We start from the raw sequence: 25,683 nt of genomic DNA on the forward strand, positions 1-25,683 counted from the left end.
CATCCCCAGACCCTCTCCCTGTCCGCGGTACTGGCTCTGCTGGCTGGAGCGATTGAGCACCAAAATATGCAATTCTCTATGAAAATAAATACACAAAACGTTTTTTGGCAAATTATCAGGGAGGTTTGCAAGCCAACTATTCTCATGACAGTCTAAACTCTAGCAGTCATCTCGAAATGAATGGTTTTGTTCCACACACATACAATTTCATACTGTCAGATACACTATTCCTAATGGAGCAGGAAAACTGACAACAGTTCAGTTGTTTTTATGACTATAGAGTCCTAGTATCAGCCTGTTAAAAGATTTGTATCATAAGATTAGAGATCATGAAAGAAACCCCAAATGCTTGGACTCTATTTTTTTTTTTTTTTTTGGCTAATTCAAGACTGCTTTATAGAAACAGGTGTGGGGGGCGGGGGGGCGGTCCTACAGTTAGATCCACATCCATGTGGGTCAGAGGTGGGTGAGGGGCAGGGGAGCGCCGGGCAACGGGGAACTGTAGTGAGCGGGGGAGGCAGGGGATGGGTAGGGGTTGTAGGAAGGCAGCAGCTCGGCTCTGAGCTGCTCTGGGTTGCTCTGAGGGATGGAGCAGGGCAGGGGCGCCTCGGCTTTGTAGTGGGAGGAGCTGTAGTGACCTGGCAAGTAGGCTGAGTAGTTGGGGGGTTGGTACCAAAAAACTCTGCTCACTGGGGTGGTCACGAAACCTGGTCCCCAGGGCTGGCCGCCGTTTCCTTGGCTGGAGTTCGTTACCCCAGCGCCGGTGTTCTTGGTCTTGCGCCGAGGTCGGTACTTGTAGTTGGGGTAGTCACGCAGGTGCAGGGCGTGGAGCCGCTTGGCCTCCTCCACAAAGGGCCGCTTCTTGTCCTCACCCAGCAGCTTCCACTGCGCGCCCAGGCGCTTGGAGATCTCTGTTGTACATCTTGGGGTTCTGCTGCACCATCTGGCGGCGCTGAGCAGAGCTCCACACCATGAAGGCGTTCATGGGCCGCTTCACCTTTTCCTGGGGCAGCCCAGCACAGACCAGGGCTCCTGGGCTGCCAGTGCCCTCTGGCTCCTGGAGTCCCAAAATTGGGGAATTGGTGTTTCCTGGGGGAGCAGGAGGCTCCAGGCTCTAGGCCTGGGTGTGAGAGGATCCAGGTAGTGCCATGGGGAGGCAGAAAGGCGTCCTAAAGGCGGTCCCCTCCAGGTGAGCTGTGGACCCTTATATGTGTCCTCCCCAAACTGAGTCGCAGACAAGGAAAGCTGGGTCCTTGGAAGGCGCAGGCCACCTGCAAGTCCGGAGTTCTTGAAATGGAGTCTTTGCTCCCAGCCAATCTGGCACGCCTTGTAGAGTCAGAAGCAGGACCTACTGACCGGTATCCCTGGAGAGGTGTTCTTAACTGTTTTTCAAAGTCCGCCCACCGGCCCCCATCCCTGCTGCTGTGACCCGACTGACAAACCTTCTGGGAAGGTGAGAAGCGCTGCTCTGTCCCGGCCGCTGCCAAGGCGCCCTGGTGCAGCAGGCCTCTCGTACCTGGGATGGATCTGAGGCTGGCTGCCGGATGGGGGAACAGCTTTAAACACTGACTCCTCCCCAGCCCCTCCCAGAGCGTGGTCTCCAACACCCCTTTCTCCCTGAGGCCAAGCTGGTGTCCTGTTCTTCCCAGCCCCTAACACTTCCCGCAGGCCACCACACCCCCGCCCCACACAAGGCCGAGCTATCTGAGCAGTCAGGCCTAGCAGCTGGACTCTATTTTCAATAAGAGTGACTTCCACATGAATGCTACTAAATTCAGGAAATACACCATGTCTGAAATTCTATTTCAGAATCAACACTGTACATGGATTAGTTTCCTGTTGCTTGCCAAACTTCATGGAAGAACCAGCGCTAGTCCTATAATGTTGAACTGTCAGTGCAACCGTTTAAAAATGCAACCTATAGGGCCCAGCGGCATGGCCTTACAGCTAAAGTCCTCGCCTTTAAAGACCCGATATCCCATATGGGCACCGGTTCTAATCCCGGCAGCTCCACTTCCCATCCAGCTCCCTGCTTGTGGCCTGGGAAAGCAGTTGAGGATGGCCCAATGCATTGGGACACTGCACCCATGTGGGAGACCTGGAAGAGGTTCCAGGTTCCTGGCTTCGGATTGGCGCGCATTGGCCCATTGCGGCTCACTTGGGGAGTGAATCATTGGATGAAAGATCTTCCTGTCTGTCTCTCCTCCTCTGTGTATATCTGGCTGTAATAAAAATGAATAAATCTTTAAAAAAATGCAACCTATAAAACTCACAAGCCTACTAACAAATTGTGTGCAGTTACTAAAGTCAAAATCCTAACCAGTTAAATAAATGAATTTCCTTAACATAATGTAACAATAGCTCTCATTTTAGTGATTTTGTTATCCCTCTAACAGAATATTTAGCTCATGTAGGAAAAACATGGTTTTATTGGATATTACAAAACTATTTATATTAAGTAATAATGCTGGCCCCGGTGTGGTGGCCTAGCTGCTAAAGTCCTCGCCTTGAATGTGCCGGGATTCCATATGGGCACCGGTTCTAACCCCGGCAGTTTTACTACCCTTTGTGCTCACTGCTTCTGACCTGGGAAAGCAGTTGAGGATGGTTCCAAGCCTTGGGACCCTGCACCCATGCGGGAGACCTGGAGGAATCCTGACTTTTGATCCACACAGCACTGGATGTTGCAGTCACTGTTGGAGTGAATCCATGGATGGAAGATCTTCCTCTCTGCCTCTCCTCTCTCTGTATATCTGACTTTGCAATAAAAATAAAATAAATCTTAAAAATATTAATGCTAAAGATTTCAGTTGAGTGTATCCATGCATCAACTATTGTTAGATTCCCGGCTAGCCAAATGTTAGATTCGCTGACCACCAGGGAAAGAATAACTCAGCCAAATATATGAAAATAATTTAGTTGGCCTTTATTTCACAGGCTTCCCTTCCCCATGCAGCAGAAAGGACAGACAGGAAGGTGTGGGCTACAGAGGAAGAAGCATGGAAGAGATGGGGAAGGGGCCCTTTTAAACTCTCCTTGACATGGAAACTGAAACGGGGGTCGCCTTGGCCCTTATTGGTGGGGGAATATGGGTCTGTACCCCTCATTGGTGCAACAGTGGTCTCAGTGCCTGAGGGGCCTGCCAGAATTCCACCATTCATTCCGGGTTTTTGAAGGCAAATTCCACCCATCTCCGGCCACCTTGGTAGCCATCATTCCAGTCTCTTGGTATAGGAAAGAGGGCGAAGAAATTGATCTGGCTGCTACCTGCTGAAGGGGGTTGTTGTTTTTTGTGTGAGGTCCGGAAGAAGCTCCATGGGTACCAGAGTGTAGGAGTAGAGCAGCATCTAGTTGAAGGCAGTCCATGGGGCATTATGAATTTTCTTCTGAAAGAACATTGGAAAACAAGGGGCAATAGTTCATAAGAGACATATAATTACTAGCAGAGCGAGTATTGGAATAAGTCATGATATGAGTGTGGATGCCTCAATATCGAGACTGAAGTTGCTGCTTGAATTGTGTGAATTATTTTGTCTGTTTGGTTAACGTGAGGTAGAGAATTATTAGGAGTAGGGTCAGAGGCAGGGGAGGCACTTTGGCATTGAAAGGTTAGTGTGGTATGCCCTGTCTGTTGCACCTTCCACTGAGATGAGGTAGAGGTTTGGAAAGGACTTAGATGGGAACAATGGAACCAGGAGGTGTGACCAAGAAGTTTGGCCACAGTGTGCGTGGTAAGGATCACCATGTGAGGCCTGGTCCACCCTGGCTGAAGTGAGTCTGGGTGAAGAGTCTTGAGTAGAACCGAGTCTCCGGGTTGGAGAGGAAGGACATCCGTGTACACTGGCACATTCGGGTCAGGACACGGGAGACACAGGTCTGCATGTTCTCGGAGAAGCTTGAGAATCAGAGTCAGAGAAGGGAAACAGTTAGCCAAGGGAGGAGACTTTGTAGGGAGCTGGTGGGTAACCAGGAAGGGTCGGCCATACATCAGCTCAAATGGGCTCCATCCAAAGGGCTTGCGAGGGCTGACCCTGATGTATATTAGAGCCCAGGGGAATCAATCCACCCATGAGGGTCTGAGCTCCAGCTGATGGGTAAGGCCTCTGACACCTGTTGGGTGACCTGTGAGATGAAAGCAGGCCCATTGGCAGACTGGATGGACAGAGGCAAACCTAACCTGGGAATGATGTTGTTAAATAGGGTTTCTGCCACCACTGCTGATGTCTCCTTGGCCATTGGAAATGCTGCTACCCAACCGGAAAAGGAGTCATGTTTTTAAGTAGGGTAATGAATTTCTTCTGTGTCGGTATATGGGTGAAATCTATTTGCCAGTCTTCCCCAGGTTGATCACCTGTAAGTTTTTGAGTGGGTACCCTTGGTTTAAGTGCTCCCTGTGAGGAGAATATGGAGCAAGTTGGGCATGAAGCATGGATCTGTTTGAGAAGTCCACACATATTAGGGCACGAGAATAATGGGCAAGAAACCGGAATAAAGAGTCAGGCCCCACATGCAGAGAATTGTGGATATCAGTGAGGAGGGACAGGGCAGCATGAGAAGAGAGTGTGATCTTGTTGCCCGTGAAGATCCAGCCTCTGATGTTCCTGGGCACTGGAAGTGAGCAGGTCCTGTCATTCTTGTTGAGAGTAGGTAGGCTTAAGGGAAGTAGATAGGAAGATTATGGGGGCACTTGCTCTTGGGTTTGCCAGACGCCTCGCAGTTTGGTCACCCTTCTTGTTGCCTTGTGTCACTGGGTACATTGAAGACTGGTGTCCCCGGCAGTGAAGAATTATCTCTTGTGTTTGGAAACAGAGAACTTGGTGAAATCTGTTCATCAAAGAGGCATTAACAATAGGATTACCTTTGGTGGGGAGGAATCCTCTCTCCTGCCAGGTAGCTGAGTGTGAGTGAACAATGAGAAAAGCATGCTTGGAGTTAGTGTAGATATTGACTCATTTCCCCTGAGCTAATGTTAATGCCCGAATCAGTGCGTACAGTTCAGCCCTTTGGGGAGGAGTTCCTTGGGGGAGGCACTGTGCCTCAAGCATGGAGTCCAAGGTCACTGTCATATAGGTCACACAGTGATGTTCGTCAGGCCTGCACACTGAACTGCCATCCACGAAGAGTGTGAGATCAGGTGATGGGAGAAGTTTATCCTGTAGGTTGTCCCTAGGAGACAAATAAAAATCAGTAATTTGAGGACAGGAGTGTGTAGTCAGTGGCTTCTTAGGGATTGGGAGAAAGGAGGCCGGATTGAGTGGTGGTGATTGGGTCAGAGTGATGCCCGGGTTTTTAATGAAAAGTAGCAGCAACTGTCAGGGCCCCTCATTGACCTGCCACCCACAGTCCACAAAGAGTGAGGTCAGGTGACTGTGGAGGCCAGTAGGAGTCGAGGACATTTCTCCCGTTTGATTCTTCAAGCTGAATTTGGGCAAGGTGTTCTCTTGGTGGTGGTTTCAGTTTGGTGGGGGAAGAATGGGAGGTTGCTAGCCCTGCAAAAGAAACTGGTTAATGGTTTGGCTAGAAATTGAGTGGTGACACAAGAGTGAAGGGAGGGGCTACTCATCAAAAGTCCCTTTGAAAGGATGGCTGGAGTTCCTCCTGAAGCTCACTGGGATATGCAGTCTCTGAGGCTGGGTCTTGAGGAGCTTCTTGGGGTGCCTCTGTGCTGGCAGATGGATCATTGTGGCAAGTGTTGACCTTCCGAGCGGGCAGGGAACTAGGGTCACTTGTCCTCAGTCCCAACATCCCAGCCTTTTGTTGTATGATCTTAGTGGGGAGACTTGGGCTGCACATGTGTGAATGACTGGTAAAGACTGTCCAGTAAGGCTTTAAAAAAGAAACCAGACATAAAAAGAAGCAACAAAATAATATATATGGTTGTGGGAAAGAGAAATGTTTTTGTCCATATTCTAGTGGAGATAAACGAGTCTGCTGTTGGTCCTATGCTCATTTTCTCCCCCTGCTCATGGGGACTTTGGCTGCCAGCAAGAGCTAGGGTGATTGCTTTGGTCTTTCTGAGCTTAGCAGGAGCAAAGTAAGGGCCTACGGTAAGGCCAGGGCTCCAGTTGACAGTGACATTCAAGGCTGCAGTGACAGCTAGCAAACACTGATTCTGATTTCTCACATACATGTGCACTTGAGTTTTAAGTCTAGATGCACAAAGGAAAATTCTGAAGTTTGTTAGGCGTGTGAGAGGTTCAGGACCATCTCTCTCTTCATGTGGGGTGCTGGAAGAGATGACATAAAGGAAGTGTGAAACTCCATGGGGAGACCTCCGTTGACTCCCATTACCTGGCTGGACAAAGAGGAGAGCTGGCCTTGAAAGGGAGGCTGATACAGAACAGATGGTGACTCTGGATGGAATATACAGCTTTACCTGTGATGCTGTTGACTGTAGGCTGTTTCTCCATGGCAATGAACACTTCAGGGGCTGGGCAGAGTGAAGGGTTTTCTAGCTGGTGGCCAACCATGGTCCTGACCCAGGGATTTTTTGACCCCCAGAAAAGTCCCATTCCTAGTGGCTTGGCTCTTGGCAGAGCTGACAAGATGCTTTGAAAGCCACTTCTATGATTGGTAGCTGGTTGCCCAGTCTTCTGGCCTCCCAAGTTGAAAGCAGGTCAACTTGAGGGTGGACTGGCCTTGCTGGGTCTCCCTGAGACAGGTTACTGGATAAAGCCACATGAACAGGCCTCCTGTTGTCTAGCTCACTACTCTTCCCCTGGGCCCTGGTTGAAGTGGGCCACAGAGGCAGCCTTGGGGTGTCAGCCCGGGGGATGTTCAATTCTATCCCTAAATTCTTTAATGCACTGAGCTAGAAATTTGTACTCATGGACACATGCTGACAGTTTTAAGGTGATGTCCATGAGGAGATGATTAGGGTAATAATTTAGCCACACAGTTAAGGTCTGGAGATCAAACTGTGCATTCTGAGTCCTCAGTGTCAGAGAGAGAGACAAGAGGAGGGGTGAAGAAAGGGGTTGGAAACACCAGATTAATTACATAACATTGTCAAGTGAAAACTGAAATAAAAACTCTAAAAACATTTACCAAATGTGTGAAGTCAGCTGTACATTTGAAACAAGGAAAGAATGCTCTAACAAGAACTCTAAAAGTTAATTAACAAGATCAAAAACATGTTTTGATCAATAAACACAGATAATAACACATGATGACAATTTCAAACTTTTTCAAAAGACAAATGTTGAGACACACTCTGTTTGGCACCACATATGCACACACACATACACACACACACACAAACACACACACACATATTTTGGAACCAAGCTCAGCAATGTAATCCTTGCTTGAAATTAGTAACTGAAGAGTTATGTTAACCCAGGTCAATTCAAAATCTTGAGAGAAAAAGCTTATTGTCCAAGTACCTATGAAACTGTGTTACATAATACAATGTAATTAATGAATTAAAAATAAAAATAGAAAAAAAAAAAAAAAGCTTATTGCTGGGCCAGGCAGAGTGGCCTAGCAGTTAAGGTCCTTGAGCTGAATGTGCCAGGATCTCATATGGGCGCCAGTTCTAATTCCAGCAGCTTCATTTCCCATCAAGCTCCCTGCTTGTGGCCTGAGAAGGTAGTGGAGAATGGCCCAAAGATTTGGGACACTGTACCCATGTGGGAGAGCTGGAGGAGGTTCCTGGCTCCTGGCTTCAGATCGGTACAGCACCAGCTGTTGCCACTGCAGTCACTTGGGGAGTGAATCATCAGATGGAATATCTTTCTGTCTCTCCTCCTCTCTGCATCTGACCTTCCAATAAAAGTTAAAAAAGTCATTTAAGAAAAGGCTTATTGCTGTGAACTCGTTACAAGTTAGGTTTTTTTTTCCACCTCAGGCATTTTGCTCTTCTTTTTTTTCCCCTCCTTTAGAGATGTTCATTAGTTTACCCCCCTAACGTCCCTCCCCTGGGAGAAAAAAAAGGTTAAAACAGCAGGGCAGGACAGGGAAAAGGCAGGAGCAGGAGTGGGGGAGGGGCAGGCCAGTCCCCTGGTTCCAGACTCTGGTGCTGGTGGGGAAGTGGGAAGAGGAGCTTGGCCCATGGGTGATAGTATGAATATTATTACAATCAACAGCATGGTAGGGTGTAATGAATATTGTTAAAGTGTTAGTTTTCTAAAATTGAAAACTAACTTGACCAAGTGCTACTATTTCTTTTATGTTTACTGAAGCAAACATAGTGCTTCCACAAATATCTGATTCAGTATTTTTTCTTGAATTGTATTTCTGTCCAGAGCTGCCTCTTTCTAAAATAAAAGTCCTTGATGACTATTTCAGATTGTTGAGATCATGTTTAGCAAGCTCTGATGAGATCTAAATATTAGGGAACACACGCACAGATCTCTGGAGTTTGGAAGAGGCTGCTTGGTGGTATGTTAATGTATTTAAAGGAAGGGATCATTTTCATAACTTTTAATCAATTTCTCAATAAAATGCTTCCAAACTGAGATTTCCATCATTTTTTAGAAAGTTTAAAAAAAGGTGATACCTTCTAAAAACTGTTTGAACACTATTATAAAGCACTCACTTAGCAAATACTGAGCTGCAGAAGAACTATGACCTTACCCTGACAGTCGACGAGCCTACACGTGAAAAGATCTGAACTGAGAAACACCCAACCTATCTACCAAAAACACCATAGGAGGAGCCTAAGCAGCACAGCCACAACCAACTAGAAATCATGGATTGAAATTTACTTTGCATTATACCCCCACATCTGGATATGGTAGAGCGCAGTACTCCATCACTATACATTTCCATAATTGAGAAGTCATGAAACAAGTCAACAATTGGTATGAGCTAGAACACCAGCCACAACAACAACAACAACAAATAACAGCACCATGAAAAAACGTGCCACTGAGTAACCATGCATTCCTGCTTCCAAACAAGACATGGATTCCCAGTGAAACTGTTGGACATGTGTAGACAATGAGATGCCGGACTGTTGACATTGCCTGTACCAACAATGTCAGGGTGCACTTAAATAAGAGACTGGTAGAATTATGATTCCTTCTGAAGTGCTACATCATTGTAGTAAAATGGGAGAAATCTGTTGGGAGGTGGGAGTTTGGCAGAGGATAACCACAGTCTATATGAAACTGTACCATACAATTTAAAAATCAAAGAAAAATATATTTTAAGAAAAGAAATATGCTCTGCTTCACGATTGATGTGAGACTTGAGTTCAAATGTTCTTTTGCATGTGACATGGATGAGTTGGTTTTACCTAGAGCATTTTTGAGACAAGGTATGAAGGGATGTTTGCCTAGAACATCACACCACATCAGGGACCCTTGGGTGACAAACGGTGGCTGCTCCCCATCCCTGAGTTCTAAGGCATTTGGGAGGCTGGGTGTGGCTTATCCCATGGTCTGCTCTCTACTGCCAGATGCAGCAAGAAGAAAAAGAAAATCTGGAAACAATGGTATCACCCACTTTCCCCTAACAGTTGAGACTTTCCACTCTGATCAACTCTGTCAATATCATCAAAAAGTAATAATGAAAAAAAGACAATCTTTTATGCTTTATCTAGGCCCATATTTTTTGGATAGCCAAAACCTGCTAATTTGCTATGAATAAAGATTTAAATAAATATGATATTTCAGATGATAGTACAGAAATGTAGGACAATTTTTGCAAACATTATGTTTTAGAAAAAAATGAAATCAGCAAAACAATCGATCAAATGTGTTAAATGGACATGACGGTTTAAACACATAGTAGAGAACAACTCAGAAAAAAGCATGATAAATGTAAATATTTTCCACAAGTGCAAATAAAGACTGCATTTACAAAACAAATTCAAAAGCTGACAGATCACCTTTAAAGAAATATAATGCCCAAACTGGCAAAAGGCAAGCACATTCATTACATGAAAAAGTCACTACCAATAGCATGACAAACATGTATGCATTTGGCTAATGTGAGGGTTGGAGCAATGGTAGGCATTTGGCACAGAAGTTATGGTGCCGTTTGATATGTGAATCCAAATCAGAGGAACTGGGCTGTGCTCCTGGTGCAGGCCTAATTCCAGCTTCCTGCTAATGTGCCCTCTGGGAGGCAGCCAGTCCCGCTCGAATCTATGGGTCCCTAATACCCCTGCTCCCAGCTAGGAGCAACTCTGACTGTAGCAAGCATCTGAAGAGTGAACCAGCCTATGAGAGAAATGTCTCTCTTTCAAATAACTGAATATTTTCAAAATAATTCTATTCAGTTTAAGACAACTAAAAATATTATACAAGCTAGTCAGAAAAAAAAAAAATCACAAAGTTTGCAATCCAACTTCAACAAAAGTTGTAAGACAAGGCCAAATACAACCCAAGGCTGTATTTCCCAGCCTGGCAAGAAAATTCACGAAGAGGCAGTTGGGATTATACCAAAGGTACTGCCCAGATGCCAGGTGGGGGCACATTTTAACTTATACTGATATGAAACATTCTGATACAAATGTCCAAATGTCAAAAAGTCTGACGATCATGCATTGCTACCAGTTTTAGTTACTGTCTTAATAAAAAAACAAAGGCCCTGATGTCAAAATACTGCAAGTGGCTTTAAAAGCCTACAGCTGCATTCAAAACGCTCTATGGAGTCAACGCTTCCCTCCTGTTGTTGGTTCATGAGTTTATGCTTCAGTCATGGCTGCTTAAAGTGTTTGTGAATTGCAGTTCTGTACTCTTCTTCAAAACACACAACCATTTAAATAGGGCTAATTCACATTAATAAAAGCAGTGTCAACTGGTGGTTATTTTCAAACATCAACTAAAGAACTAAAGAACTAAAAACATATATACTACAAAAACTACTTGTTCTGTCATATCACGTGTATTGTATGTGTGCTTACTGTGTTGCTACAAGGTAAAATTTATTGAAGGAACACATTCTAATTGGCTGAAAAAAGAACACTCATAAATTAAAACTGCTACCCACTTCCCTATCCCCCTGAACCTTTTTTTCTTTAACTGTAATTAACTGTAAAGATTATCCACAACAATACAATAAAATAGATTAAAAAAATTAAAACTGCTACATAGCTCAATATGTTTGTAATTCATGTGACATATAGGCTGTTTTGGACATATGGTAGAAAGAAATCAAAATGTTTTTAGGTTATTTACACATTCGTGATCTAGTTTACCGGGGAAACAATATACTTGTATGTTACACATTCAATACCAAATCCAATTTAGCTTCTACATTTGTTTGATAAAATTCATAACTGAAAATATACCATGTTGATCTATCATTTTTTACTCTTAGTGCATATATCATTCAAATGCATAAATCTAAGAGATACATGTTTCCCATACATGTACTCAAGTCTTAAAATCTGTAGAAAACATTGGATACTTTGGTCAACGTTTTCCTAGGTTGTTCATACACAAAAGTTAAATTCTTAAGTTCTCAGTTAATTATTCAGAAAACAAATTTGCAAGTCATGTCTTATTCCATCATTTCTACTTGATCCTGACATGAAAAACTCATTCTACTCTGAAGGAATTTCAAGATGGATACTTAGATTGCCAGACTTAGAGAGGGATGGGTATCTTTCTCTGTAATCTTGCCAACATATACACCAAATGTTTCTGTAGTTTGGGGTTGAGAGGTCTTTCAGCATGAGCTCCTCTGCACTGCTGGCAATCAGGACTTCCAAATCGGAATCAGTGTGTAGTGCTCCTCTGTACGGCAGTTAGAGGTAAAACAAGACCGTCTAGGATATGACCTCCAATTTCAAAGTGGATTTAGCATCACAAACTCAATGAATCTAACATATCCATCCATAAAAGACAAAAACTGCAAGATGGTCTCAGTCTGTACAGAGAAAATGAATGCAAAGACTTCCTCATCAATTTACACAAAAATCATCCATGAGAACCCCAAGAGTACTAGTCACCTGGCACAGGTGTAATTCAAAACAGAACTTAACATGATCACATCACAGGACCCAATAGAGTCTTGCCCAATGACAGCAAGAACAGGATTGGAATGTTGTGAACCCTGTCATTTCTGCTGAAGCCAGAAAGGAAACATACATCATGTAAATGAAAGAAGCATGATAAGTGGGGACAGGATCACCTTTCTCAAGCAGAGATCTTCTGCTGGAGCTCCTCCTTCAGTGTCAGTGCCAGTCAAAGAGGGTAAAACCAGCCATGACACTGGCAGGGTAGCCTGCAGGCATGAAGGCAACTGGGGCTTGCTGGCTGCATGGGCACTGGCAGCCATTAGCTAGGGAGATGACCCTGGGTGCTCAAGGAGCATAGCGGCCAGGGTGATGAGGGTGCCTGTTACCAGCACCTCTTCTGCGAGCCACCCCATGACAGTAGCAAGTGGAAGGGCAGCTGTGAGTGTGAGGGCGACCACTGAAATGGTCTCTGTTGCAGGGAAGACTGGGACTGGGGTTGTGGGTGTGTGTGGCTCTCTCAGGAAGCAATCCATGAGATGGATGAATCTGAGCATAGAGGTGGGGAATGGCAGAGTCTCCAGGGACTCTGGGGTAAGAAGGAGTGGATGTGGCAAAGCAAGTGAGAGTGGCCTGCAGGGGTGCAGGTATTGGCCCTGTCAGGTGGGCAGTCTCCCTTGGGAAATGAGGAGAGGAGAGTGCAGCCTGTGCCTGGAGGTTGGAAGCCATGGTCCACATGGGGTCATTTGGGGAGTTGCTAAGGGACATGGAAGATTCTCTGAGAGCTGGAGATGTGAGGGCAGACAATGGGGAGGAGGCGCCTAAAGTTCCTGGAGAACTGAGTCTCCTTGAGTTCAGCAGGGCTGACTCACCCAGAATTGTGGGGCCAGTGGGGGAAGTGCAAGAGGAGTTGGAGGAAAGACGGAGAGATGGGTGTGATGTGATGACAGTCGGGGGAGAGGAACATTGTGAAGTTCTGGAAACACCAGAAATTCCCTGAGTCTGGAGGGCTGACTCCCCCTCATCTGTCATGTTGGTGGGCAATGAAGAGGATGAGATAGAAGAGACACTGAGGGACACAGGACAGGGAGATCTTGAAGGCCCTGACTCAAAAGCAGATCCGTGAAACTGGTGGTCTGACTCAGGTGGAAATCCATGGACTGTTGGGGCATAGCTAGTTGAAACACCAAGGGGATTAAGGTTTGGGAAAGCTGGGATAGTGAGGATGGTGGAAGAACCATCTGAAAAGCCTGAAAAAAGAGCAGGTCCCTGAGACAGGAGAGCAAACTTCTCCTCAACCATACAGTCACTTGGGGTAGAGCAGTGTGAAATGGGAGATAGAAAGAGGCATGGCAGTGATGGACCAGGAGCAAAAGGAGAGGAACAACGGGGTTCAAATGAAGATGGGGCACTGGAACACGAGGGGGCATAGTCAGAGGAGGCAGAAGTAAACATAACGGAGTGAGGCTCTAGTGTGCCTTCAGAAGAACATTCAGATGGAACCCCAGTCTCCTCCATGGAAGACATGAGGGCCAAGTCTACTGCTCCCACTGAGCCTGGCCTCTCCTCGTGGCAGAACTGCCTCTGGTTTGTGTCCTGATGGGGACATCTGGGGACGGTAGGCGAGTAGCTGGGAGACAGAGGAGACAGCGGTGGGAGAGGGTTCATGGGGGAGGAACAGGGTGAATTTCCTGCCACACTCGGAGCTCCCTCATTCAGGGGGGCTGATTCCCCCACAATGATACAACTGCTACTCAAGGAGCGGGACGAGATGGAAGAGAGAGTGAGGCACATGGGACTGGGAGGTCTTAAGTTCCCTGAGTTGGCAAGAATCCTATGGCGTGTGTTGTCTGACTCAGGCTGAAGGGGTGTGGTCATAGTTGGGGAGTAGCTAGGTGCCACGTTATGGCTACCGGATGACACTGCAGAATTGGATGTTCTAGGGGAGGAGGTGTCAGAAGGGGGAAAATTTTGTATAGATGTGCTTGGTCGTGTTGGAGACAACGACGGGTGGTGTGAAGCCATTAGGGAAATGGCAGCAGATGTGGGAATTCCCATGGGGGATTCTGGAAGGGTGAAGGGGTTGCTGGGACGCAAGGAAGGATTGTGAAGGGATTCAGGTGGGGTGAAGACCTTGAAGTCAGGCTCTGGTGAGCCCTCAGAAGAACATTCAGATGGAACCCCAGTCTCCTCCATGGAAGACATGAGGGCCAAGTCTACTGCTCCCACTGAGCCTGGCCTCTCCTCGAGGCAGAACTGCCTCTGCTTGGTGTCCTGACGGAGAAATCTCGGGACAGTAGGCGAATAGCTGGGAGACAGAGGAGACAGTGGTGGGAGAGGGTTCATGGGGGAGGAACAGGGTGAATTTCCTGCCACACTCGGAGCTCCCTCATTCAGGGGGGCTGATTCCCCCACAATGATACAACTGTTACTCAAGGAGCGGGACGAGATGGAAGAGAGGGTGAGGCACATGGGGCTGGGAGATCTTAAGGTCCCTGAGTTGGCAAGAATCCTATGGCGTGTGTTGTCTGACTCAGGCTGAAGGGGTGTGGTCATAGTTGGGGAGTAGTTAGGTGCCACGGGAGAGAATCTGTGGGGTTGGGTTGAGGGAATGGGAGACTGGATGGGGAGCCCTCGGTTGTTCTGGGCATCCCCAAGTGAGTCATGTGTGATGTTGCTCAGATTATTCAAGTCGTTGCAGAGTTGCTCTTGGGAGCTGGGAAATTCCCCTCGGGTAGAGGTTGGGCTGCACGTTGAGGGAAGGGTGAACATGTGGTAGATGGTGGAGACCCCTGTGGACTCAGAATATGGCCCTGGGAATGACACTGCAGAATTGGGTGTCCTAGGGAAGGAGGTGCCAGAAGCGGAAGAATGATGTATCGATTGGTATGGTCGTGTTGGTGACAATGATGGGTGGTGTGAAGCCATTGGGGAAATGGTGACACAGGTGTGGCTCTCTGTGGAGGATGCACGCACAGTGAAGGGGTTGCTGGGAACCAAGGGGGAATACTGAGGGGATTCAGGTGGGGTGAAGACTATAGAATCAGGCTCTGGTGTGCCCTCAGTAGAACATTCAGATGGAACCCCAGTCTCCTCCATGGAAGACATGAGGGCCAAGTCTACTGCTCCCACTGAGCCTGGCCTCTCCTCGTGGCAGAACTGCCTCTGGTTTGTGTCCTGACGGGGACATCTGGGGACGGTAGGCAAGTAGCTGGGAGACTGAGGAGACAGTGGTGGGAGAGGGTTCATGGGGGAGGAACAGGGTGAATTTCCTGCCACACTCGGAGCTCCCTCATTCAGGGGGGCTGATTCCCCCACAATGATACAACTGCTACTCAAGGAGCGGGACGAGATGGAAGAGAGAGTGAGGCACATGGGACTGGGAGATCTTAAGTTCCCTGAGTTGGCAAGAATCCTATGGCGTGTGTTGTCTGACTCAGGCTGAAGGGGTGTGGGCATAGTTGGGGAGTAGCTAGGTGCCACGTTATGGCTACCGGATGACACTGCAGAATTGGATGTTCTAGGGGAGGAGGTGTCAGAAGGGGGAAAATTTTGTATAGATGTGCTTGGTCGTGTTGGTGACAACGACGGGTGGTGTGAAGCCATTAGGGAAATGGCAGCAGATGTGGGAATTCCCATGGGGGATTCTGGAAGGGTGAAGGGGTTGCTGGGACGCAAGGAAGGATTGTGAAGGGATTCAGGTGGGGTGAAGACCTTGAAGTCAGGCTCTGGTGAGCCCTCAGAAGAACATTCAGATGGAACCCCAGTCTCCTCCATGGAAGACATGAGGGCCAAGTCTACTGCTCCCACTGAGCCTGGCCTCTCCTCGAGGCAGAACTGCCTCTGCTTGGTGTCCTGACGGAGAAATCTCGGGACAGTAGGCGAGTAGCTGGGAGACAGAGGAGACAGTGGTGGGAGAGGGTTCATGGGGGAGGAACAGGGTGAATTTCCTGCCACACTCGGAGCTCCCTCATTCAGGGGGGCTGATTCCTCCACAATGATACAACTGCTACTCAAGGAGCGGGACGAGATGGAAGAGAGGGTGAGGCACATGGGGCTGGGAGATCTTAAGGTCCCTGAGTTGGCAAGAATCCTATGGCGTGTGTTGTCTGACTCAGGCTGAAGGGGTGTGGTCATAGTTGGGGAGTAGTTAGGCGCCACGGGAGAGAATCTGTGGGGTTGGGTTGAGGGAATGGGAGACTGGATGGGGAGCCCTCGGTTGTTCTGGGCATCCCCAAGTGAGTCATGTGTGATGTTGCTCAGATTATTCAAGTCGTTGCAGAGTTGCTCTTGGGAGCTGGGAAATTCCCCTCGGGTAGAGGTTGGGCTGCACATTGAGGGAAGGGTGAACATGTGGTAGATGGTGGAGACCCCTGTGGACTCAGAATATGGCCCTGGGAATGACACTGCAGAATTGGGTGTCCTAGGGAAGGAGGTGCCAGAAGCGGAAGAATGATGTATCGATTGGTATGGTCGTGTTGGTGACAATGATGGGTGGTGTGAAGCCATTGGGGAAATGGTGACACAGGTGTGGCTCTCTGTGGAGGATGCACGCACAGTGAAGGGGTTGCTGGGAACCAAGAGGGAATACTGAGGGGATTCAGGTGGGGTGAAGACTATAGAATCAGGCTCTGGTGTGCCCTCAGTAGAACATTCAGATGGAACCCCAGTCTCCTCCATGGAAGACATGAGGGCCAAGTCTACTGCTCCCACTGAGCCTGGCCTCTCCTCGTGGCAGAACTGCCTCTGGTTTGTGTCCTGACGGGGACATCTGGGGACGGTAGGCAAGTAGCTGGGAGACTGAGGAGACAGTGGTGGGAGAGGGTTCATGGGGGAGGAACAGGGTGAATTTCCTGCCACACTCGGAGCTCCCTCATTCAGGGGGGCTGATTCCCCCACAATGATACAACTGCTACTCAAGGAGCGGGACGAGATGGAAGAGAGAGTGAGGCACATGGGACTGGGAGATCTTAAGTTCCCTGAGTTGGCAAGAATCCTATGGCGTGTGTTGTCTGACTCAGGCTGAAGGGGTGTGGGCATAGTTGGGGAGTAGCTAGGTGCCACGTTATGGCTACCGGATGACACTGCAGAATTGGATGTTCTAGGGGAGGAGGTGTCAGAAGGGGGAAAATTTTGTATAGATGTGCTTGGTCGTGTTGGTGACAACGACGGGTGGTGTGAAGCCATTAGGGAAATGGCAGCAGATGTGGGAATTCCCATGGGGGATTCTGGAAGGGTGAAGGGGTTGCTGGGACGCAAGGAAGGATTGTGAAGGGATTCAGGTGGGGTGAAGACCTTGAAGTCAGGCTCTGGTGAGCCCTCAGAAGAACATTCAGATGGAACCCCAGTCTCCTCCATGGAAGACATGAGGGCCAAGTCTACTGCTCCCACTGAGCCTGGCCTCTCCTCGAGGCAGAACTGCCTCTGCTTGGTGTCCTGACGGAGAAATCTCGGGACAGTAGGCGAGTAGCTGGGAGACAGAGGAGACAGTGGTGGGAGAGGGTTCATGGGGGAGGAACAGGGTGAATTTCCTGCCACACTCGGAGCTCCCTCATTCAGGGGGGCTGATTCCCCCACAATGATACAACTGCTACTCAAGGAGCGGGACGAGATGGAAGAGAGGGTGAGGCACATGGGGCTGGGAGATCTTAAGGTCCCTGAGTTGGCAAGAATCCTATGGCGTGTGTTGTCTGACTCAGGCTGAAGGGGTGTGGTCATAGTTGGGGAGTAGTTAGGCGCCACGGGAGAGAATCTGTGGGGTTGGGTTGAGGGAATGGGAGACTGGATGGGGAGCCCTCGGTTGTTCTGGGCATCCCCAAGTGAGTCATGTGTGATGTTGCTCAGATTATTCAAGTCGTTGCAGAGTTGCTCTTGGGAGCTGGGAAATTCCCCTCGGGTAGAGGTTGGGCTGCACATTGAGGGAAGGGTGAACATGTGGTAGATGGTGGAGACCCCTGTGGACTCAGAATATGGCCCTGGGAATGACACTGCAGAATTGGGTGTCCTAGGGAAGGAGGTGCCAGAAGCGGAAGAATGATGTATCGATTGGTATGGTCGTGTTGGTGACAATGATGGGTGGTGTGAAGCCATTGGGGAAATGGTGACACAGGTGTGGCTCTCTGTGGAGGATGCACGCACAGTGAAGGGGTTGCTGGGAACCAAGAGGGAATACTGAGGGGATTCAGGTGGGGTGAAGACTATAGAATCAGGCTCTGGTGTGCCCTCAGTAGAACATTCAGATGGAACCCCAGTCTCCTCCATGGAAGACATGAGGGCCAAGTCTACTGCTCCCACTGAGCCTGGCCTCTCCTCGTGGCAGAACTGCCTCTGGTTTGTGTCCTGACGGGGACATCTGGGGACGGTAGGCGAGTAGCTGGGAGACAGAGGAGACAGTGGTGGGAGAGGGTTCATGGGGGAGGAACAGGGTGAATTTCCTGCCACACTCGGAGCTCCCTCATTCAGGGGGGCTGATTCCCCCACAATGATACAACTGCTACTCAAGGAGCGGGACGAGATGGAAGAGAGAGTGAGGCACATGGGACTGGGAGATCTTAAGTTCCCTGAGTTGGCAAGAATCCTATGGCGTGTGTTGTCTGACTCAGGCTGAAGGGGTGTGGGCATAGTTGGGGAGTAGCTAGGTGCCACGTTATGGCTACCGGATGACACTGCAGAATTGGATGTTCTAGGGGAGGAGGTGTCAGAAGGGGGAAAATTTTGTATAGATGTGCTTGGTCGTGTTGGTGACAACGACGGGTGGTGTGAAGCCATTAGGGAAATGGCAGCAGATGTGGGAATTCCCATGGGGGATTCTGGAAGGGTGAAGGGGTTGCTGGGATGCAAGGAAGGATTGTGAAGGGATTCAGGTGGGGTGAAGACCTTGAAGTCAGGCTCTGGTGAGCCCTCAGAAGAACATTCAGATGGAACCCCAGTCTCCTCCATGGAAGACATGAGGGCCAAGTCTACTGCTCCCACTGAGCCTGGCCTCTCCTCGAGGCAGAACTGCCTCTGCTTGGTGTCCTGACGGAGAAATCTCGGGACAGTAGGCGAGTAGCTGGGAGACAGAGGAGACAGTGGTGGGAGAGGGTTCATGGGGGAGGAACAGGGTGAATTTCCTGCCACACTCGGAGCTCCCTCATTCAGGGGGGCTGATTCCCCCACAATGATACAACTGCTACTCAAGGAGCGGGACGAGATGGAAGAGAGGGTGAGGCACATGGGGCTGGGAGATCTTAAGGTCCCTGAGTTGGCAAGAATCCTATGGCGTGTGTTGTCTGACTCAGGCTGAAGGGGTGTGGTCATAGTTGGGGAGTAGTTAGGTGCCACGGGAGAGAATCTGTGGGGTTGGGTTGAGGGAATGGGAGACTGGATGGGGAGCCCTCGGTTGTTCTGGGCATCCCCAAGTGAGTCATGTGTGATGTTGCTCAGATTATTCAAGTCGTTGCAGAGTTGCTCTTGGGAGCTGGGAAATTCCCCTCGGGTAGAGGTTGGGCTGCACGTTGAGGGAAGGGTGAACATGTGGCAGATGGTGGAGACCCCTGTGGACTCAGAATATGGCCCTGGGAATGACACTGCAGAATTGGGTGTCCTAGGGAAGGAGGTGCCAGAAGCGGAAGAATGATGTATCGATTGGTATGGTCGTGTTGGTGACAATGATGGGTGGTGTGAAGCCATTGGGGAAATGGTGACACAGGTGTGGCTCTCTGTGGAGGATGCACGCACAGTGAAGGGGTTGCTGGGAACCAAGGGGGAATACTGAGGGGATTCAGGTGGGGTGAAGACTATAGAATCAGGCTCTGGTGTGCCCTCAGTAGAACATTCAGATGGAACCCCAGTCTCCTCCATGGAAGACATGAGGGCCAAGTCTACTGCTCCCACTGAGCCTGGCCTCTCCTCGTGGCAGAACTGCCTCTGGTTTGTGTCCTGACGGGGACATCTGGGGACGGTAGGCAAGTAGCTGGGAGACTGAGGAGACAGTGGTGGGAGAGGGTTCATGGGGGAGGAACAGGGTGAATTTCCTGCCACACTCGGAGCTCCCTCATTCAGGGGGGCTGATTCCCCCACAATGATACAACTGCTACTCAAGGAGCGGGACGAGATGGAAGAGAGAGTGAGGCACATGGGACTGGGAGATCTTAAGTTCCCTGAGTTGGCAAGAATCCTATGGCGTGTGTTGTCTGACTCAGGCTGAAGGGGTGTGGGCATAGTTGGGGAGTAGCTAGGTGCCACGTTATGGCTACCGGATGACACTGCAGAATTGGATGTTCTAGGGGAGGAGGTGTCAGAAGGGGGAAAATTTTGTATAGATGTGCTTGGTCGTGTTGGTGACAACGACGGGTGGTGTGAAGCCATTAGGGAAATGGCAGCAGATGTGGGAATTCCCATGGGGGATTCTGGAAGGGTGAAGGGGTTGCTGGGACGCAAGGAAGGATTGTGAAGGGATTCAGGTGGGGTGAAGACCTTGAAGTCAGGCTCTGGTGAGCCCTCAGAAGAACATTCAGATGGAACCCCAGTCTCCTCCATGGAAGACATGAGGGCCAAGTCTACTGCTCCCACTGAGCCTGGCCTCTCCTCGAGGCAGAACTGCCTCTGCTTGGTGTCCTGACGGAGAAATCTCGGGACAGTAGGCGAGTAGCTGGGAGACAGAGGAGACAGTGGTGGGAGAGGGTTCATGGGGGAGGAACAGGGTGAATTTCCTGCCACACTCGGAGCTCCCTCATTCAGGGGGGCTGATTCCCCCACAATGATACAACTGCTACTCAAGGAGCGGGACGAGATGGAAGAGAGGGTGAGGCACATGGGGCTGGGAGATCTTAAGGTCCCTGAGTTGGCAAGAATCCTATGGCGTGTGTTGTCTGACTCAGGCTGAAGGGGTGTGGTCATAGTTGGGGAGTAGTTAGGCGCCACGGGAGAGAATCTGTGGGGTTGGGTTGAGGGAATGGGAGACTGGATGGGGAGCCCTCGGTTGTTCTGGGCATCCCCAAGTGAGTCATGTGTGATGTTGCTCAGATTATTCAAGTCGTTGCAGAGTTGCTCTTGGGAGCTGGGAAATTCCCCTCGGGTAGAGGTTGGGCTGCACATTGAGGGAAGGGTGAACATGTGGTAGATGGTGGAGACCCCTGTGGACTCAGAATATGGCCCTGGGAATGACACTGCAGAATTGGGTGTCCTAGGGAAGGAGGTGCCAGAAGCGGAAGAATGATGTATCGATTGGTATGGTCGTGTTGGTGACAATGATGGGTGGTGTGAAGCCATTGGGGAAATGGTGACACAGGTGTGGCTCTCTGTGGAGGATGCACGCACAGTGAAGGGGTTGCTGGGAACCAAGAGGGAATACTGAGGGGATTCAGGTGGGGTGAAGACTATAGAATCAGGCTCTGGTGTGCCCTCAGTAGAACATTCAGATGGAACCCCAGTCTCCTCCATGGAAGACATGAGGGCCAAGTCTACTGCTCCCACTGAGCCTGGCCTCTCCTCGTGGCAGAACTGCCTCTGGTTTGTGTCCTGACGGGGACATCTGGGGACGGTAGGCGAGTAGCTGGGAGACAGAGGAGACAGTGGTGGGAGAGGGTTCATGGGGGAGGAACAGGGTGAATTTCCTGCCACACTCGGAGCTCCCTCATTCAGGGGGGCTGATTCCCCCACAATGATACAACTGCTACTCAAGGAGCGGGACGAGATGGAAGAGAGAGTGAGGCACATGGGACTGGGAGATCTTAAGTTCCCTGAGTTGGCAAGAATCCTATGGCGTGTGTTGTCTGACTCAGGCTGAAGGGGTGTGGGCATAGTTGGGGAGTAGCTAGGTGCCACGTTATGGCTACCGGATGACACTGCAGAATTGGATGTTCTAGGGGAGGAGGTGTCAGAAGGGGGAAAATTTTGTATAGATGTGCTTGGTCGTGTTGGTGACAACGACGGGTGGTGTGAAGCCATTAGGGAAATGGCAGCAGATGTGGGAATTCCCATGGGGGATTCTGGAAGGGTGAAGGGGTTGCTGGGACGCAAGGAAGGATTGTGAAGGGATTCAGGTGGGGTGAAGACCTTGAAGTCAGGCTCTGGTGAGCCCTCAGAAGAACATTCAGATGGAACCCCAGTCTCCTCCATGGAAGACATGAGGGCCAAGTCTACTGCTCCCACTGAGCCTGGCCTCTCCTCGAGGCAGAACTGCCTCTGCTTGGTGTCCTGACGGAGAAATCTCGGGACAGTAGGCGAGTAGCTGGGAGACAGAGGAGACAGTGGTGGGAGAGGGTTCATGGGGGAGGAACAGGGTGAATTTCCTGCCACACTCGGAGCTCCCTCATTCAGGGGGGCTGATTCCCCCACAATGATACAACTGCTACTCAAGGAGCGGGACGAGATGGAAGAGAGGGTGAGGCACATGGGGCTGGGAGATCTTAAGGTCCCTGAGTTGGCAAGAATCCTATGGCGTGTGTTGTCTGACTCAGGCTGAAGGGGTGTGGTCATAGTTGGGGAGTAGTTAGGTGCCACGGGAGAGAATCTGTGGGGTTGGGTTGAGGGAATGGGAGACTGGATGGGGAGCCCTCGGTTGTTCTGGGCATCCCCAAGTGAGTCATGTGTGATGTTGCTCAGATTATTCAAGTCGTTGCAGAGTTGCTCTTGGGAGCTGGGAAATTCCCCTCGGGTAGAGGTTGGGCTGCACGTTGAGGGAAGGGTGAACATGTGGTAGATGGTGGAGACCCCTGTGGACTCAGAATATGGCCCTGGGAATGACACTGCAGAATTGGGTGTCCTAGGGAAGGAGGTGCCAGAAGCGGAAGAATGATGTATCGATTGGTATGGTCGTGTTGGTGACAATGATGGGTGGTGTGAAGCCATTGGGGAAATGGTGACACAGGTGTGGCTCTCTGTGGAGGATGCACGCACAGTGAAGGGGTTGCTGGGAACCAAGGGGGAATACTGAGGGGATTCAGGTGGGGTGAAGACTATAGAATCAGGCTCTGGTGTGCCCTCAGTAGAACATTCAGATGGAACCCCAGTCTCCTCCATGGAAGACATGAGGGCCAAGTCTACTGCTCCCACTGAGCCTGGCCTCTCCTCGTGGCAGAACTGCCTCTGGTTTGTGTCCTGACGGGGACATCTGGGGACGGTAGGCAAGTAGCTGGGAGACTGAGGAGACAGTGGTGGGAGAGGGTTCATGGGGGAGGAACAGGGTGAATTTCCTGCCACACTCGGAGCTCCCTCATTCAGGGGGGCTGATTCCCCCACAATGATACAACTGCTACTCAAGGAGCGGGACGAGATGGAAGAGAGAGTGAGGCACATGGGACTGGGAGATCTTAAGTTCCCTGAGTTGGCAAGAATCCTATGGCGTGTGTTGTCTGACTCAGGCTGAAGGGGTGTGGGCATAGTTGGGGAGTAGCTAGGTGCCACGTTATGGCTACCGGATGACACTGCAGAATTGGATGTTCTAGGGGAGGAGGTGTCAGAAGGGGGAAAATTTTGTATAGATGTGCTTGGTCGTGTTGGTGACAACGACGGGTGGTGTGAAGCCATTAGGGAAATGGCAGCAGATGTGGGAATTCCCATGGGGGATTCTGGAAGGGTGAAGGGGTTGCTGGGACGCAAGGAAGGATTGTGAAGGGATTCAGGTGGGGTGAAGACCTTGAAGTCAGGCTCTGGTGAGCCCTCAGAAGAACATTCAGATGGAACCCCAGTCTCCTCCATGGAAGACATGAGGGCCAAGTCTACTGCTCCCACTGAGCCTGGCCTCTCCTCGAGGCAGAACTGCCTCTGCTTGGTGTCCTGACGGAGAAATCTCGGGACAGTAGGCGAGTAGCTGGGAGACAGAGGAGACAGTGGTGGGAGAGGGTTCATGGGGGAGGAACAGGGTGAATTTCCTGCCACACTCGGAGCTCCCTCATTCAGGGGGGCTGATTCCCCCACAATGATACAACTGCTACTCAAGGAGCGGGACGAGATGGAAGAGAGGGTGAGGCACATGGGGCTGGGAGATCTTAAGGTCCCTGAGTTGGCAAGAATCCTATGGCGTGTGTTGTCTGACTCAGGCTGAAGGGGTGTGGTCATAGTTGGGGAGTAGTTAGGCGCCACGGGAGAGAATCTGTGGGGTTGGGTTGAGGGAATGGGAGACTGGATGGGGAGCCCTCGGTTGTTCTGGGCATCCCCAAGTGAGTCATGTGTGATGTTGCTCAGATTATTCAAGTCGTTGCAGAGTTGCTCTTGGGAGCTGGGAAATTCCCCTCGGGTAGAGGTTGGGCTGCACATTGAGGGAAGGGTGAACATGTGGTAGATGGTGGAGACCCCTGTGGACTCAGAATATGGCCCTGGGAATGACACTGCAGAATTGGGTGTCCTAGGGAAGGAGGTGCCAGAAGCGGAAGAATGATGTATCGATTGGTATGGTCGTGTTGGTGACAATGATGGGTGGTGTGAAGCCATTGGGGAAATGGTGACACAGGTGTGGCTCTCTGTGGAGGATGCACGCACAGTGAAGGGGTTGCTGGGAACCAAGAGGGAATACTGAGGGGATTCAGGTGGGGTGAAGACTATAGAATCAGGCTCTGGTGTGCCCTCAGTAGAACATTCAGATGGAACCCCAGTCTCCTCCATGGAAGACATGAGGGCCAAGTCTACTGCTCCCACTGAGCCTGGCCTCTCCTCGTGGCAGAACTGCCTCTGGTTTGTGTCCTGACGGGGACATCTGGGGACGGTAGGCGGGTAGCTGGGAGACAGAGGAGACAGTGGTGGGAGAGGGTTCATGGGGGAGGAACAGGGTGAATTTCCTGCCACACTCGGAGCTCCCTCATTCAGGGGGGCTGATTCCCCCACAATGATACAACTGCTGCTCAAGGAGCGGGACGAGATGGAAGAGAGAGTGAGGCACATGGGGCTGGGAGATCTTAAGTTCCCTGAGTTGGCAAGAATCCTATGGCATGGGTTGTCTGACTCAGGCTGAAGGGGTGTAGTTATAGTTGGGGAATAGTTAGGTGCTGCATTGTGGCCTTGGAATGAAAATGCACAATTGGTTGTCCTAGGGTAGGAGATTCCAAGAGATAAAGTATGATGCATCGATGAGCATGGTCGTGTTGGTGACAATGTCCTGTGACGTGATGCCATTAGGAAATTGGCGTCACGTTTTGTGCTCCCTGTGGAGGGTGTTCGCACAGTGTTGGCGTCACTGTGATATTCGAAAAATCCTGTTGGCGATTCTGTTCTAATATCTGGGGAGTCAGGCCTGGAGGACCCTTCAGAAAAACTAGAGTGATTCCTAGTTTTCATTGAGAAAGACATTACAGGAAGTAAGCTGCAATTCCCTGGCCTGTGTTGAAATCTACAAGTAAGGGACGTGAAAAGATTTTTGAACCTGTGGTTACCGGATTTGGGCTGTGGTCGGATAAAGACAGGCTGTGTATGTGTGTGTGTATGTGTGTGTATGTGTGTGTGTGTGTTTGTTGACTGTGTGTGTGTTTTGGTTGTGTGTGTGTGTTGGTTGTGTTTTTGGGTGTGGTTTTGTGTGTGTTGTTATTTGGTTGAGGCTTACTGGAGAGCCTCTCTCAAAAACGCGGGAATATCCAGAACACAAAAGACAGGCCCACTCACCCAAATGCTCTGTCGATCCGTGTCACGATTCAAAGTTGCAGGATGCTCGCAGGATGCTCTGGGAAGCTGTGCAGCGCAGAAACCTGCTGTGCAGTTCACTTTCCTCAGAGAGAATCCCAGCTCATTGCCTTGGCAAGGGCCTTAAGTATCTGAGGTGGGCAGGGCTTAGCGGAAGAGGCGGTGCTTCCTGTCAACTG

At 49.9% G+C, this 25,683-nt stretch overlaps 1 pseudogene; it reads right to left on the reverse strand.

The window, feature by feature from the left end:
• Positions 1-456: 456 nt before the first annotated feature.
• On the reverse strand, positions 457-1,361 carry LOC101530171 (protein SOX-15-like; annotated as a pseudogene).
• Between the last annotated feature and the right edge of the window lie 24,322 nt (positions 1,362-25,683).

This window comes from Ochotona princeps, unplaced genomic scaffold (assembly GCF_030435755.1).
Source record: "Ochotona princeps isolate mOchPri1 unplaced genomic scaffold, mOchPri1.hap1 HAP1_SCAFFOLD_320, whole genome shotgun sequence".
In the NCBI taxonomy this organism is placed as follows: domain Eukaryota; kingdom Metazoa; phylum Chordata; class Mammalia; order Lagomorpha; family Ochotonidae; genus Ochotona; species Ochotona princeps.